We start from the raw sequence: 17500 nt of genomic DNA on the forward strand, positions 1-17500 counted from the left end.
AAGATTTCTTTTACTTCGAGGAAGAGCGGAAGGAGAAGAATTACATTTTGCTTTCTTTCATCTCTTCAGGTAGTCTACCCACAGAAGCAACAAACATCCATTACCCTTCATAGGAGGAAGACTGCAAGCAGTCATGCCCTCGGCAAAAAAGACACAAGCAATTGAGGTCGACGTTACTCCTGCTCATGAAGGTACCTCCTTTTCGGCCAGTAATGAAAGGGTAGGACTGCATCCCAATAAAATATTTCTTTATTTTGTAAGCAGCAAACACACACTGCAAAAAGAAAAGACTTGAGCAGCTAAATCAGGGAGACCAAGAGTAAGTCTGTACTGCTCGGCAGCTGAAGTCAAAATGGCTCACTGGTATATTGGCGTAGCGGGGATTTCCAGCTGCCTGCCAGTCAACTATGAACTCCTCGTTATAAATTTTAACAGTAATGTTTCCAACTTCACTAAAATCATACTCCTATTAAAGAATGAGTGTTTGTATACTGTACAAAGAAAAAAAAGTTAAGCTGTTCACACGGTTAACATAACTGTATATGTGTTCAGCATTCGTTAAATATAAATTTCAGTCTTCCATCATACAGTAATTTGAAGGCTTAATGTGCATTATCTAATTTGAATAATTCATTACATTATATCATAGTATTAACATATACGATTTTCTATTACCTGACAGGTTTGTTTTGGAAGAAAAATCATCACAAGACATTCATTGCTAAGAAATAACGCCGCCATGTTCCTGGGTTAAAGGATGCAGAATATAGGTAGGCTAACGGGATCAAATCTTTTTTGGTTTCATTAATTTCAATAAATGTAATTTTTCAAATTGTTTCGTTATATTCTGAAAAACAATGTAGCCTACTTGGTACTCTTTATAAAATATTACGTAACTGGATGTTTTTCTAAACCCTATTTTAATAATTGCGTCTGTTTCTATCACCCCAGTATATATTGCTTTTGTGCAGTACTGCAAAATGTCACATTATTCGGTCTAGATTTATTTGCAAGTCTACCAAGCTCATGCACTCAAATGCCACAATATGAACACACAGCCTGTTTACTGGATGCATGTCAAAAGGGTGTGGGCAACGAGCAAGCTTTTCGACTGGTTTCATTACTGCTTCATTGCGGAGGTTGAGTGGTACCGGCAGAATGAAGGGTTGGAGTTCAAGGTCCTGCTTACCATTGAAATACTTCAGGGAATCTATCCTCTGTCAATTTAATGCCTCCTAATGTGCAAGTGTGCTTTCCTCCCAACACCACTGTACTCATTCAGCCAATGGAACTTAGTGTCATTAAAAACTTCATAACCTATTACAGCAGACCCATAATGACGTGACTCCCAGAACCCATGGATAACAAAGCTGTCCTCGATATCAAGTATCAGAAGGGTTTCACGATTGCACACTGTCTGCAGGTTATCGGGGAATCATTTGATGACGTCAGTGAGTGAATACATGCTGGAAACGTCTGTGGCATGAATGTGTTAAGGACTTTATCAGATTCTATCCTGTTAAAGCTTTTGAACAGCTGGTGAAAATGATTATCACCATGGTAATGAGTGGCTGCTGAAGGTTTCCAGAAATTGGCTGAGAAGAAAGACTTGGAATTGCTTAATGGGTATGATTAGTAGCTGAACGAGTAGACCCTTGCTGAACTAGTCTTTTTACTAAGTGAAGAAGAAGAAGATGCAGTGGTCGATGAACCTGGCAAATAGGATGAAGGTTACACACTTAAGTTGGCAGAGATGACACGGATAGTGCAGGATTTAAAAAATAGGGCATACAGCATGGACTCTTAAATGGTGCATGTCCTAAGTTCATGAGTACCTCGGAATTTTCTCACTATATGTAGTTTAAGGATTGCTGCATTTCACGTGTAGATAACTTGAAGTGTTCTAGATAAGATTAATCTATTCCTTGTTTTAGAAGGGGTTTCATTATTGCTGAAGTTTTGACAGAATCAAAAGTTTTCCCATAATCTATAAATGCCATACATAGAGGGTTGACATACTCTTGATTTTTCATCAGCATGTTAATTACATGGGTATAGTGAGTTGTTGAATACCCGCTTCTAAAGCCTACCTGCTTACTTGGTTGACCAAAGTCTAGCTGTCTTTCCGTTTGGCCGCATATGATCTTTGTAAATATTTATGCAGAGTAAACATGTTGGGGAGTAATTTTTCAGGTCTTTTTTGTCTCACTTTTTGGGAATTAGTATAATGATAAAAGTTTTCCCAAGCTGTAGTTATAAAGTATTCTTGCAAACTTTCACCATAAATTATAAAATCTATTGTTAGACTTTCTTCTCCTGCTCTTTTGACTCTTTTCATGCCTTTCAATGTTTTCTTTAATTCTCTTGCTGTTACTTTTGGTACTAGCTTAGGCGTTTCATTATTTCTATAAGAAAAGTTATTTATTATAACACTATTTTATAGCATTGTATAAAAATCCTCTGCAATTTTTATCTCCCCATCTCTTCTGTTGATAATATTTCAGGTTTCATCATTTAAAGCAAGTATCTGTGGGGGTCCTGTTCCAAGTCTTTTTTTCATCAATTTGACTCTTATTCCGTTCTTTAGTGTTTCTCTACTTCTGGTCTGATTGTGTTCATTAATGTCTTGGGTTAATAGTTTATTTGGATACCAATTTGATTGCATACCTCTTTGAGTCTACCCTCATTTTCTATCTTTTCTTTATTAGGTTTTTGGTCTTCTCTGATAGTTTTCCTTGATCTTATTTGGGAACGGTTCCAATGGAAATTAAAAAAAAATACTGTTCATTTCTTCTTTACTTGCTTCAATTTCATCATGTATCTCGAAGTACCTTTTTTGTAGAGGTAAACTAAAATAATCAGCTTTTTTTTTTTCTTATTTTAGGAGTGTTTTCTCCTTCTTTCCTTATACGAATTTTACTTCTCACCATTCTATGATCACTTGGCTTTAACTTGTTTAGCACTGGTACATCTTTAACTGAATTAATTTCTTCACCCAGGATAAAATCTATTTAATTTCTTTTAATTAACAAGGTATTCGTGATTTTAAGATGTTTTCTTTCAGTAAATACAACAAACATGCCTCCTCCATTTCTTGTGCCTATTCCAAAATTACCTACTGCTGATCATTCTCTCTTCTTTTGACCTACTTTAGCATTGAAATCACCAAAAATACATGTAAATTGAGTCCTATTTTTTATAGATACCTCAAGATCTTCATATGGGTTCTATTTCTTCCTCTGTATGGGATGTAGTTGGTGTCTGTTTGAATGATCTTCAATTTATAATTCTTATTTAGTTTGATAATCAATCTTGCAATTCTATCACCAATGCTAAAAAAATATTCCATGATTTTTTTTTGTTGGCTTCTTTTCCTTTGAAGCAAAATATATGACCCTCTTTTAACACAATATTAGACTCCCAAGTTCTTCTAATTTCACTTAGTCCTATAATATCCCAATTTACTAATTTCAGCTCTTCTTGCAATAAAGCAAAATCTTCCGTAGACAGAGTTCTGACATTGTAAGTTCTAATCTTCAATTTCCAATGGTGGGCTGATCTAGTCCAAAGAATTTTAGCACCACCTGAAGAGGGATGATCTGCCTGTCACCTTGGGCATGGGGACAGAGGCAGGGTTGTTTCATTCATGACTAGGGTTTGATTAGTTTTATTCACCACACTGGTCACTGCGGATTGGTGATGGAGGGAGACTTTAGTCTGATCGCACACATGACAGCCTAGTATGAGTGAACCTGACTAGTATAGCTTTGCTGATCAAAGCGATGCCTAAACCCCTTCACAACCCTTAGGTATCTGAACTCAGAAAGATACTCACACGCATATATATATATATATATATATATATATATATATACATATATACATATATATATATATATATATATATATATATATGTATGTATGTATATACTGTATATGTATATATACATATATATAATATATACAATATATATATATATATATATATATATATATATATATATGTATATATGAATATATAATGTATACATATATATTTATATATATATATAAATATAATATATATATATATATATATATATATATATGTACACAAATATATACATAATGTATATAAAAACACATACACATACAAATAAGTATATATATATGTATATAAATATAATATACATATATATATATATATATATATATATATATATATATATATATATATATATATATGTACACAAATATATACATACTGTATATAAAAACACATTCACATACAAATAAGTATATATATATATATATATATATATATATATATATATATATATATATATCAAAAAAATTAGAGAAGTAAGATAGAACAGCAAGCCCGAGTGTACCAAAAACCAAGAGATCCAATCCAAGACACTGGAAGGCCAAGGTACATCTATGGCACTACCCAAGACTAGAGAATAATGGTTTGATTTTGGAGTGTCCTTCTCCTAGAAGAGCTGCTCACCATAGCAAAAGTCAATTCTACCCTTTCTAAGAGGAAAGTAGCCACTTAACAATAAACATTGCAGTAGTTAACCCTTTGAGCGAGAAAGAATTGTTTGGCATTCTCAGTGATGTCAGGTGTATGAGGACAGAAGAATGTGGTAAGAATAGGCTAGACTATTTGGTGCATGTGTAAGCAAAGACAAAATGAGCCGTAACCAGAGAGAGGGATCCAATGTAGTACTGTCTGCCAGTCAAAGGACCAAATAACTCCCTAGCGGTAGTATCTCAACGGGTTGCTGGTGACCTAGCCAACCTACTACCTGTGTACCATATGCACCTATAAGAGAGATTACTCGAGTGCCATTTGTGGATGAGATCATGGTGAGGAGTAGATGTTGATTGTTTGGGCATGCTCTTCACACTCCCCAAAAGAAATTAGATCACCAAACTTTCAAATGGTCTTATCAAAGTACTAGAAGAGTTGAAAGGCCCAGGCCTACATGGATGATGACCATGAAACGTGGCGCGAGTGATGTTCAATATAGAGGTATTTAATCAAAGGCTCAAGATAGAGTCGACCGGCGATATCTAATCGAGGTGATGATGATGATGATAGATCTGTAGTTTCCCTAGGACACGAGACCGAAATTAAAAGAAGGATAAGCATGGGATGGAGAGCATTTGGTAAACAAAATGAGATTATGTGATGTAAAATGCCCCTTTCTTCCCCCCAAAAAGTATATAATCAGACGATCCTATCATTAACTAATGCATCAGAAACTTGGAGCATTTCTAAAAGCTAAGAACATAAGCTACCCACAATTCAAAGAGCTTTGGAAAGAATAGTGATTGAAATATCACTAAGATAAAGAGAAAACGAAAAAGCAATAAGGATACGAGAGCAAACTAAAGTAGAAGTAATCTTAACATGTAAAAAAAAAAAAAAAAAAAATGGTCATGGTCAGGGCACATAATAAGAATGACATGCAAAATATGGACGGTAAGAACAAAGGAATGAGTCCCTACTCCCTACAGAGTATAATAGATGCGGGGAAAGGAAGAGAAGACGATGGATTGACGAACTAATAAAGTAATCGAGAGTGGACTGACACAATAAGACCATAAACAGACCCAAGTGGAAGGACATATCTGAGGCCTTTGTTCTGCAGTGGACTAGTAACAGCTGATACATCCGTATAAATACAGCAATTGCAAAAAGAAATGATACCTGAAACACCAACACTTAAAGAAGCCCATTGCAAAACGTGTACTTAATTGGTGGAAATGTAATGATGCTAAAATACATAAAGCAGCACGTTGAACTGCGGAATGGCCTCCAATTATACATCATAAATCATATTGAGACCCAAAATCATCTTTGAGAGTTGCACCCTTTTCCCGTGTGAACTATGTCGTGTCAGGCAACAATTAAAGGAAACCGAACCATTTAATACACGAAAAACGGTCAAAGAAAACTTATCTAATGGTTGGCGTTGAATGGGCAGCTGGTCAAATACGATTTGTGAAAAAGGTCGTAAAAGGTATAAGAAATCAATAATTATCACTGTAGATTTTGCTTAATAATACTTATTTTCCTTACTAATAAAAATGTACTAAACAGAGGACGGTATATATGACAAAATAAGAGCGAGACATCTCATCCGGTAATTTAATTAATAAATGGGGGGTAATCATGTCAGCCAATAACTTGTCTTTCAAGTAGCCTAATTGCATCATTAGTAGTAATGGGTTGCCGATAAGTGGATTTAACCTGTTCAACTCTGATGTTTCCTCCCATCAGATACTGATAGTTTTAGATGTGACATAGAAACTACTTAGCGCTACAAAAGTTATTCTGTCATGATACTATTAGTGTATACGGTCATATCGTGATTATGAATGCATGTTCCCTAAGTCTAGAATATCATAATGGGCCACATTCGTTCACCTGTTGTATTAAAATTGAATATCTAATAAAATTTGCTATTGAAGAATGGGAATGCCAGAGACCTAAACCAATTTTCATCGTCGCCAGTTAAGATGTGAGGATGCCAGATAACTCTTAATCAATCAATCAATCAATCGTGGCCAGTTACAAGGAATAGAAACTAGCGAGCATATGAATATGCACGCTTCTTGTTTAAATTATCTTAGACCAACCTCTCTCTCTCTCTCTCTCTCTCTCTCTCTCTCTCTCTCTCTCTCTCTCTCTCTCTCTCTCTCTCTCCCCACTTAGATGGAAAGAAAGTAATAAATATCAAACCCTAACCGAATTATTTCTTAAAGGTTATGTAAAACTTCAATCAATAATCTCATCCAATTTTTGGTCGGAAAGGATTACAACCAGACCACAGAAAGGGGTAGTCATTAGACGCCCCAGGGTTTTCATATCACAAAAAGAGGCCAAAACAAGTAACATGATCCCTTTCAATAACGGTCACACACACTAGGCAAAACGAAAATATGGGACAGAATACAAGATACACAATATCATGAAGAAATTGATCTCAGGTTTAGATCATATAGCAGCTGAGAACGAAAATTATGACATCTTTACAAAATAATCAGACGGTCAGTTTAATAATATTACCTTGAACCATTTAAAAGGAAAAAAAAATTACCAAAGACTCCAGTTTTAGAACTCATACTAAGGTCATAATGGAATTTATATAAACCACTTCACGTGTCCCCTAACAACACCCTTCCCCTCTTAAAAAACAGAAATAAACAGAAACTAGCTTATTTTGTCCATGTATATTATTTAGAACGTACTAAAATGTCTCTAGAATCACATCAGATAAATGCTGTTGGAATGACTGATCTTATTACATGCTGAACAACAGTAATGAAAATAACCGATATACGATAAAAAAAGATAGGGAATCTAGATGACTTATGTAGTAAGTACAAGAATTACATAACAAGTGCCATGGACATATTGGATATTAACGAACACAAGCAATTTCCCACTAGACATGCGACAGACTGAATATTAAGACTATCATTTCTAAGTGCTTGGATAATGTGGATTTTCTAATTAACGAGAAATACGCTGAATAAACAACAAACAGATCTTATAGATACTATCTGTACGGCGCAGGGTGTCTACGTGTGACAGGAGAAGAAAAATAACCTTTAAAATTAATGAAAATAAAATACAATTTGATACGGACTTGGTTCGTTAAGACTGGGACCAGTCTAACGTGGCCAAGCATGGGACATGGGCACTTGTGTTGGCAGCCCCTGTAAGATACTGTCTATAGTCATAAAATAATGTGCAACTATCTTTCCCCTACATTGTAGATTGTATAATGTTTTCATGGTAAGTTAACCGGGAGAATTCTTAGTAGCAACCATTTTAGTTTAAATTTATTCGAAAATACGGACTTTAAATACGTTCTATCAACGAGAAAAAAACGATAAGTTCGTATTGAATATTCATTTAATTCCTTTTTGTTCTAATTTGGTACAAACTCATCGAATAGCAATAAAGAGCTGAAACACACTGCAATGAAACCAGCGGTAACAAATATCATATAGGTTAAAACACTTCCATGACAACCACTATAATTTCTTAACATGACGTCGAAACTAATGTCATTATTCATGCCACCATATACTGGGTCTAAGAATTACCTAGGATCGTGACGTAACCCAAAGGGATTGACGTCATCACAACGACAATCACATAAATTCAGAGGTAATGAGATAATTACCTATATAAGGTTCTTTAACATACTAGACATATCGTTATACGTCATCAGTGCAAAATATGAATTTTTCAAAACCTTAAAAATTGGTGTAGTTTATTATCTCCTCCGTTAATTAAACCGTAGAATTTCGCGTCCTAGTCCAAAGCCGTATGTGAAATTAAAGTATCTATCAAAGCATAAATCTTATGAAAAAAAAATAATTTTAAATTAAGGCAATTGCGGTTGCTGTCCCCAACCATATATATATATATATATATATATATATATATATATATATATATATATATATATATATATATATATATATATATATATATATATATATATATATATATATATATATATATATATATATATATATATATTATACAGTATGTGAATTGTGACAACATCAATCAATGAACAGAACGAATTGAAGATTGAAGACTGGAGCAATTCAATTACGTAAGGTAACAATGGAGAAATGCACCGTGTCTCATCATGATGAATAATTGAAACGATTGATGTAATTGAATAATTGGAACACTCAACAGGACCATAGCCTACGTTTTGAAAAGTGAATATCAGTTATTTATTTCACTAGACTCTAGTCAAGAGCATTGTTTACTTAAGTCTTCGGCAAAATCACGGTAGTGAAAATGATATCTGCAACGAAGGGTATTATAGATAATATTGACCAAGTACTGTAAGGCGAGGGATTATGTAGTCAAAGGCGGGATTAGTGGGAGTGAACTAAATTCCAATCGCCCATACTCTGTAAAATTGAAAATAGAACGAGGAACCACTGATTTGCAATGAAATGCCCAAAGAGTCGCTTACCTTCTTACAAGTGCCTTCAGAATGTTTACCATCCTCCGAAAGATAAATCCTCAAACAAGTAAAACACTGGAGATTGCACACACACACACATTCTTTAAATCAATGAATGAAAGGAGATCTTGTTGTATAGACGAACGTAAAATTAGTCCTTTATTTCACCGACACTCACAATAAGGTGTAAACGCTTCGAGCACTACGGAGATACTGACCCCTATGTTTTGTTTAAACGTTTTTGTTCGGATTCCGGAAGTCAAGGTATGGTTAACTCCCCTATTTGGCTATAACAACCGAGAATACTCGTTATGGAGCAGTTTTTACTTACTTGTAAAGGAGTTGATGTCTAACTCATCGGAGTTTTATGGAGTTTATATTGCTCCTTTTTTTTGCCCGAATGAAGTTTTAATGTCAAGATTTTTATATATCTTGTCACGCTCAGCGGCAACCACTCGGAAACGACAATCTCCCCCAAATTGCCCAAACTGCTGTGTGGTAGTTAAGGAAAGGGGAAGAGTGTGGGAAGGGTTGCATCTGTGTGTGATTTGCACATCTATTTATATATCTAGCCACCATAGTGATGGGTCGTGTACACTAGTATTTAATCTTTTTACTAATATCCAGTTACTCTAAGCCTTTCTATAATTTTCCCGTAGTAAAACCCTGGCTAATGAAACTTGAAATTAGTCAAAACTGCATTGTTTTTTACTATTAAAATCAACAGTGTTAGTTTCATTCCCTTCTTTTTGTGGTAAACAATAAATTTCGATGTGCCATCGTCATATATTGGGAGTTGAAACCACACAAATCAAAACAGCAGAAAAATTAGATTATTTTCATCTTTATTGCAATTTATAAAAAGTTATATACTCTTACATACATGTCTATGCCATACACATTTCTTTGGAGTTTTATGTTTCTTACAATGATCTCCCAAAAGCATTAGCCACTGTAAATTGAAGATCGTATGAGTTCAGGAATTATTAGATTTTCTCCAATGACCAGGAATCTTTGACATTCATGAGAACGTGATTCCACATGTTGTTGTTTTCCTCATCTTTTATCATCAAAATATATGTTTACACATTTCAGTATTTACATAATTTAATGTTTAATCACAAAATCAAACAATTAGTATCAATGTCAAAGTACGCTGTTTTGAATATGCAATCATTTTCATACTCTTGAATGATCGCTTTACAGTTCAAATCAGTTCCGTTAAATGCTTTGTCGGCAAGTTGCATAGGATGCAGCATTGGAAATTTACCAACCTAAAGAAACTTTAAGAACAATGAAGCATCACAGAAGAATTAGATCTTTTATATTATCGCTCTTCAACTTTTTAGGTACCAGCTTTTAACATTACCTGCGGTGCTTATATGCGAGCATATCTGAATTTACACCCATTTGTTATATACTGTAATGATATATTCTGCCAAATAGAAATTTCTGCTGATGAACTAATCCACATTCTGCAATTATAGCATGTGAATTACAAGGGATACAAGATTTACATGAAATGAATACATATACACCCACCAGTTGCATCCAAATTCTGGTTTAAATCATAATGTCTGCATTTTTGAAAGTCATTTTTCCAAGTGAAAAATCTAAAATATTACAAGACAAAAACACTTCTTAGCATTTGTATTAATGTTTCTTTTTAATTTATACCCCTACTACACGTTTATCTTTATAATATAAAGATAGACATAAAGGATAAGCATGCAGTGATGAAACAAAACAACCTTTTTTGGACACAGTTTATTTTGTCAATGAATTGTAATCTATGCCTTTAGAAAGATTTCTTTTTATCATAATCCATATTGTTATCATCATTGTTAATTTACAGTAGACAACTTTTTACAGGGATATTGCTGAACTCTTAAAACTAATCGTATACAGTTGGGAAGCGTATAGCTTGTAACGCGAAACTAGACAGAAGACAAGGTTAAAAACATAGAAAGGAAAGTGAAAGTAATAACCGATAACATCGCATACAATCATTACAACACTAGTAGGGAGGCGGGAAGGAGAGGAAAGCAAAGGGGGGAAAACGGGAAAGTGGTTTGTTGGTTGTTTATATAATACTAGAATTTACATTATTAAATAAAAGTCACATCTATTAAGGAATATTATACAAAAAATACAAAGAAGAGAATTATTATTACCACCCGAATCTATAGAACAGAGACAGATTCTCCTCATACCAAATTGACCTAAATAAAAACAAAGTAATGATGATTATCATAACTACATAAGCAAAATTATAATGGATTAATAAAAAAAAACAAGGGGAGAAAATATTAAGATGAGCAATGGTAACCTTTCCGCTAGACAAAAAAAAAAAAAAAAAAAAAAATGACATATGTTGTAAAAACTCGCATATCCTATTAAATGCTCAAAAGAGAGTCCAACGCGCAGTGGCTGTGTTCGACTAACTCACAATGATAACACCAGGAAGAAGAAGAAGATGAAGAAGAAGAAGAAGAAGGAGAGAGAGAGAGAGAGAGAGAGAGAGAGAGAGAGAGAGAGAGAGAGAGAGAGAGAGAGAGATTAGTTATATTTGAAAATTTTGAGGGGAGAAAAGGAAAGCTAAGGGCGAGAGGAGGATGAGTAAAAAAACAGGAAGAAGGGGAGGAGGAAGAGGAAGGATGAAAAGGGGGGGGGGGGACGCGGTACTCTTAGTTCTATGCAACAATCTACTGCAGTGATTACAGTATCACTGCTATAACTTTTTACACCATTTAATAAAGCCATATGGACAGCATTGCACAAAATGAGGCTCGAACCCTTTCGCTCAAAACATCCACCTCTTGACTCTAATTTCACTTACACACAGACATTCAAACTCCCTCACGCTTTTTTTGAAGTTTCTTATTTTTTTTTTAAATGACCTCTTTTGCTCTGAGCGCTCAATGTACAGCAATATTAGGCATATTAGACTCACTGCAAACAGACCAGGAGCTCCTCATAATCTTTAGCCTGATAAGAAAGTAACAGATACGTCCTTTTTTATATATCTTAAATACGTTCCATAGAAAAGAGAAATCGTTAGCTTTTTCCATGCCACTAAAATAAATGTCAAGAGAAGACTTTGGACTAACTTCATAAAAAGAAAATGCAACTCTCCAACGTCCCTTCAAAGATCAAAATCAGACATTTGGGAAAAACTCCAGTTAGAACAAAATGCCTACATTTAATTTTATGAAGTCATTACATATAATGTGTTAAAAACACATGTTCTGTAATTCTTGACAATACCAAACTGAATGATTGAAAGATCTACTGACAAGAAAGGTATAAAAACAAAGATTCTTGCATATGGACTCGAAACAAACGCCTCCTGAATCCTTGATTTACAGGTCTTCTCATCTACTTCTGCAACGCCAGATAACTTCCAGTCAACAAAGCAACCTCATCCACTAAATAACAAATGGCCAACAGTTTTGGCAAGTGAACTTATAAACAACAGATTTCCATCTTAACAATAAAACGAAATCTAAATTACAATAGCAAGTGATAATGATAATAATTACAATAATAATCAATACATTAGTAACAAACATAATTTCATGATCGCACACGCATAACTTTGGCAAAACATTGCAAACTTTCTCTTCTTCGAAAAGGGCAGTTTTTTTTTTTTTCGATAATTCAGGACTCAAGGGCCCCTGGCCTCTAAAATCTATAAATCTGTAGTTTTCTTGAAGAGTTTATTAAAACCTTTGCTCAAAATTAATTCACTTAACTGAAAAGCGAATGATGCAGTCATCAGTGATTAAAAAAAATCAAAAGAACTAAATATTTTAAGCCATGAAAAGTCAATAATTTATTTAATTAAGGCATATCTATTCTTCTACTTGACCTTCAATTGCAGGAGGGAAAGCCACTAAACACCATTGCAGCTAATAACTTCAGTATCAGTAACAAAACTTTACATATTTTCTTCCATTATTTGGCTAAGATTCAAGCAAAACATGTACAGGCCTAATACGGCTTTTTTTTTTTTAACCATAATTTCAAAATACAATTCTTTGCCGTTTTAATCATTCGTAAGTCTGCTGATCACACAGGCATTTCGAGTTTAACCCTAATTTCCTTCAGATCATAAACCACAGTGTTACAATATCTATGACTGTAGCAAAAACAAAGGGGGTGGGAGAAAGAAAGGAGCACTGATCCGTGACAATATGCGTTATTCAAACGAATTTTTCCTTCGAAAAGAAAATAATCGATCAAGGACTGATGATTGTACAGCCCATTTGCAATTCACATTTCATAACAGACATCTCGTGTAACTTTCTTTTCGTCCCTTCCAGTCACCGGTTTACAAAAGTGCCCCTGTCTCTTAAAGGTCCTTGGGCACATTATATTACATTCACTTGTTATCTTTCCAACACACCAACAATTCACATAAAAAACTAGAGTCACCCGAAGGAGCATCATTTCTTTCACGTATCACTTGCCTTCTAAACAAATATCGCGACCTTCTTCACTTATGAGTGTCTTCAATGTCCACAAGCGAAGCCAAAAATAATAATAAAAAGGGTATTATATATAAAAAAAGAGAGCTTCTGACTTCCAATCCTTCGACGATGTTCTACCGCCGAAGGAGGGGAGAAATCCTCTTCATTCGGGGTAGTGTAGATTCTTCAAGTTCTACTCGAAGTCGTCGGACGCCATTGTCCTCCTCAGGACTCCTTGACGTTCGACCCTAGGTTTGTTTTAATTCGCCCACTGCGAATGTAGTCGGGAATGAGAGGGAGAGGGGAGGGGGGGACTGAGGGGAGGGTAGAAGGTAAACTAAGGTTAGTTTTCCCCATTTTGACCCATTTATTTGGATTGAAAAGGGGAAAATTGCAAAGGACAAGGGGAGGGGTTAAGAAAGATTAGGGTGTTGGTTTGAGTGTCCATAAGCGTTGTCCAGGTACGGTCCGTGAGTGACGGGTCGGATGAAATCCACCGGTACACCCTAGTCGCAGCATCTCATATCGATGTACGCAGGCATTCACTCCCACTGACTACGTCATCTGCATATGAGTTACCACGACCAGGCGGCTCCCTGAAAAAAATAATAGAGAAGCTATGTTAGAGGATCTGCAGACTTAAATACATAAAACTATACAAAATAAATGATCAGAGATATGTATATTTCTGCTGAGATAAAATACTCTTAAGAAATTGCATTTATTGTTTTTTTTTTTTTTTTTTTTTAGAAAACCAGAATTACTCTCAAGTTACAAATGTTTCTTTTTTTGGGTAATTAGAAAACACACACAGCATTATGTTTAAAATGTAACGACTGAAAAAAAAACTAAGATTCTTTTAAAAATGCTACATCAAAACAACCATATGAAAAAATAATAATGGAATATGTACAATACGATAAAAAAAAAAAAAAAAAAAATAACATGATTCATAACATTATGCCACTTATGAGAATCACTCAACTAGTTCCTGATATCAATAAGAATTACGCATATACACAACATCACAGTCCAGTATAAAACCTTAACACTACTGGGACATTGCCATTCTACGTAGGTGTTTGAAAAATACTTTTTGTGAGGAGGGTTGAGAAATAGCAACTTCACAACGGAACACTTTCCCTGACGTCAGCCATAGTATTTAAATCCGTAATTAAAAATGCAGGGTTCTTTTAAGTTATCCATTACGTCATAGAGGAGCTATTCTGGAGGCATTTCTAACCCCAAAGCAACAGTAAAAAAAAGGCGAAGCTTAAGTATAATCGTTCAGAGAGAGGGGATAAAAAGTAAAAGATGGAAAAATAGACAAATAAATTGTTATATAAAAGACCAAAATTATAGCTATGGAACTCCCAGTCATATTTGAGTGACATCCAGAAATAGAGTAGACAAAGAAAGTAATTTTTTATCGTACTAAGAGTATAGCTCCTATATTATAATAACTTTTAGTGTTTACGAAAATTTACAATAAGAAACAGACCTTTAATGTTGATTGTCTGAACATGTCGCCACAAAAACACTGCCGCTAACAAAAGTAACAAAAATAATAGTAAACTCAATAGATCGCTTTCTTGTTCTACATATTTAATACTTAATGAAGTTTAATTTTTCTAGAGGCCATCAGAAGTATGTCACTGCCATCAGTCAATATTTTAACATAGGAAATATGAATGATCATTAAGAAAACCAAGCAATTATCCGTCATTAAGATGATTTATGGCCTCTTAGCAAGCTAATTCTGACAAAGTAACTTAAATATTGACTGCCGGGTAGCAGTAAATGGAAAAAATATATAAAGTGCGTATATATATGTGCAATTAAAGTAATTTGCATAGATGCCAGTTTTGTGCTGGGTCAGGTAAACTGAACTTCAATATGACATGTATTATCTACATGGGACTGACAAAGCTTGGTGGTCTTTAACTTCTGGACTTTATGTTCAAAGGAAAAGTTAAGGATAAAACATCTAAAATTAATGGAACATTTACTAAGTCACCAACCTACTACTCTCATATTTGGTACAGTTGGTTTCATTAATTCCGGTACACTTGATGGGAAGCTAAAGAGACGTCTGGCATATGTACTTTGTAGCAAGCTTAGGAAAAAAGAAACTGTTGGCAACGATGCCTATAAAAGAAAGTCGCTAAGCTTGTAAACACGTGATCCAAAAGTTTTTTTTTTTTTAGTGATTTTACGAAATGTTAGTAAGCAAATAACAATATCTTTTATATAGAACACTCCGTAAAATTAATATAAATCCTTTTGATCATGTGTTTACAAGTCCAGCAACTTTGTTTTACAGGCAGCGTTGTTAACAGTTTCTCTTTTGCTAAACAGAGTTACCTGCTACAAGGTACAGCTGTCAGACGTCTCTTTAGCTTCCCGTGAACTGTACCAGAAGTAATGAAGACAATTGTACCATTATACCAATAACGCTGGCAATGCTACTTAACTAGAATTCCACCAAAAACTAGAACTTAAGAGTATATTGATATTATCTTTCAATTCCTAGGCTAGTATGCCTATTAGAAGATAAGAAAATATACTGTGCTCCATTCAATCGCTAAAAAGAACAGGGAATGTAAGTTCCAAGTTACTTGTGACAAGGGAACAAAACAAGTTGAGTAAAATATTCATGTTAAATTACAACAATATGCTTAAATTCGCACACAAGAATTCATTTTGAGAGAGAGAGAGAGAGAGAGAGAGAGAGAGAGAGAGAGAGAGAGAGAGAGAGAGAGAGAGAGAGAGAGATTTTGTTTCAAACCGAAATTTACATAAAAAAGGCCAAAGTAAACTTACATGTAAAAGAAACGGATTCTTAATAGTTATCGGAATACATAAGACATCTTGCATTACTTTCTTATACCAAATACGCTCACAAGGAAGTGTGGAATATGCATTAAAATAATATAAATGAAGATGATCTAACCAAGAGTATAAGCTTGCTTAGTATCAAGTAATTACTCCGCAAAGCTTTCAATCACAAATCTTAAAAGAAAAAAGTAAAAAAAGTAGCTTTTATTTTGTATGATTTTTTTTTTCTTTTTTTTTTTTTTTTTTGCATTATGGGATGTTTGCTACAAAAAAACAGATACTGTTGTTTCCTGGCAACAACACAGCCAATGATATAAAAACGAATGACTTTATGTTACAATTACTATTTACTTATTATCAGCAATGCTACATTAACAGAGGAATTAGCTAATTCTTTTTTTTTTTTTCAGCAAAGAAACGATGGAACTCCGTGCAGAGATCCGGAGCTACACCCGCACAAAATGATCTACAAGTAACAATGCAAGTAAATTAGGAGACGATCACCCACTGACCCTTGAGGTAACCGTGACGTGCCATTAATCACGACTGTCATCGGAGTATACGCAGCAACTGTGTCATCATCTGACGTTCCCTATGACTCGGTAGGTTTTCTCACTTTATTTAGAATTGTCCAATGTACACTTGGACGCAGGAGTTCCTGGCACAATCACTCTGAAAAAGCGCACCCTGTCACACCCTTACTGAGTGGAGTGTTCCCGTGTGTAGCCCCGCCAACCACTGATGTCATCTCTCCCTACACTTATCTGTTTGGTTACTCGCCGAGCAGTAACGGTGTGACAGAGTGTACTTCCTCAGAGCGAGGTTTACCGAGAATGCATGAGTCCAACTGTACATTATTTACACCAATGCTACAATTAACCGATTATATCTAAAATAGCTAAGGAGATAATCCCCTTTAAATTTTGTCAATTATAATGTTTCATAGCCATATTAAGTGATTAAATTTTCCTTACACTAAACTTAACATCGCCCTTTCAATGAATAGAATTTCTTGGTGCTTTGATTAAGCCTTTAAGTAAGAGTATATCATTTATGAAAATAAATAAGAATATATGAGAAAACTATTCTCTTCTACAAGAAAAAAAAAATAGAATAAAAAACGAGGTTCCCATGAAAACGTTAAAGGATGGCACGAATGAGTTTCAAACTATCAAGGTATGTGAGGAGCTCGTTCCT

The 17500-nt window shown here is 34.5% G+C and overlaps 1 protein-coding gene across 2 annotated transcripts in view; it reads right to left on the bottom strand.

The window, feature by feature from the left end:
* Positions 1 to 10741: 10741 nt before the first annotated feature.
* Positions 10742 to 17500, bottom strand: part of LOC137615323 (homeobox protein Hox-A5-like) — a 171076-nt gene continuing 164317 nt past the window's right edge. Inside the window, exon 4 of one of the 2 annotated variants that reach the window (XM_068345088.1) lies at positions 10742 to 14061. The gene's annotated coding sequence lies outside the window, so the exon portion shown is untranslated. The remainder of the gene's footprint in view (positions 14062 to 17500) is intronic. The other variant, XM_068345089.1, reaches the window with a different exon arrangement.

This window comes from Palaemon carinicauda, chromosome 21 (genome assembly GCF_036898095.1).
Source record: "Palaemon carinicauda isolate YSFRI2023 chromosome 21, ASM3689809v2, whole genome shotgun sequence".
Lineage (NCBI taxonomy): Eukaryota > Metazoa > Arthropoda > Malacostraca > Decapoda > Palaemonidae > Palaemon > Palaemon carinicauda.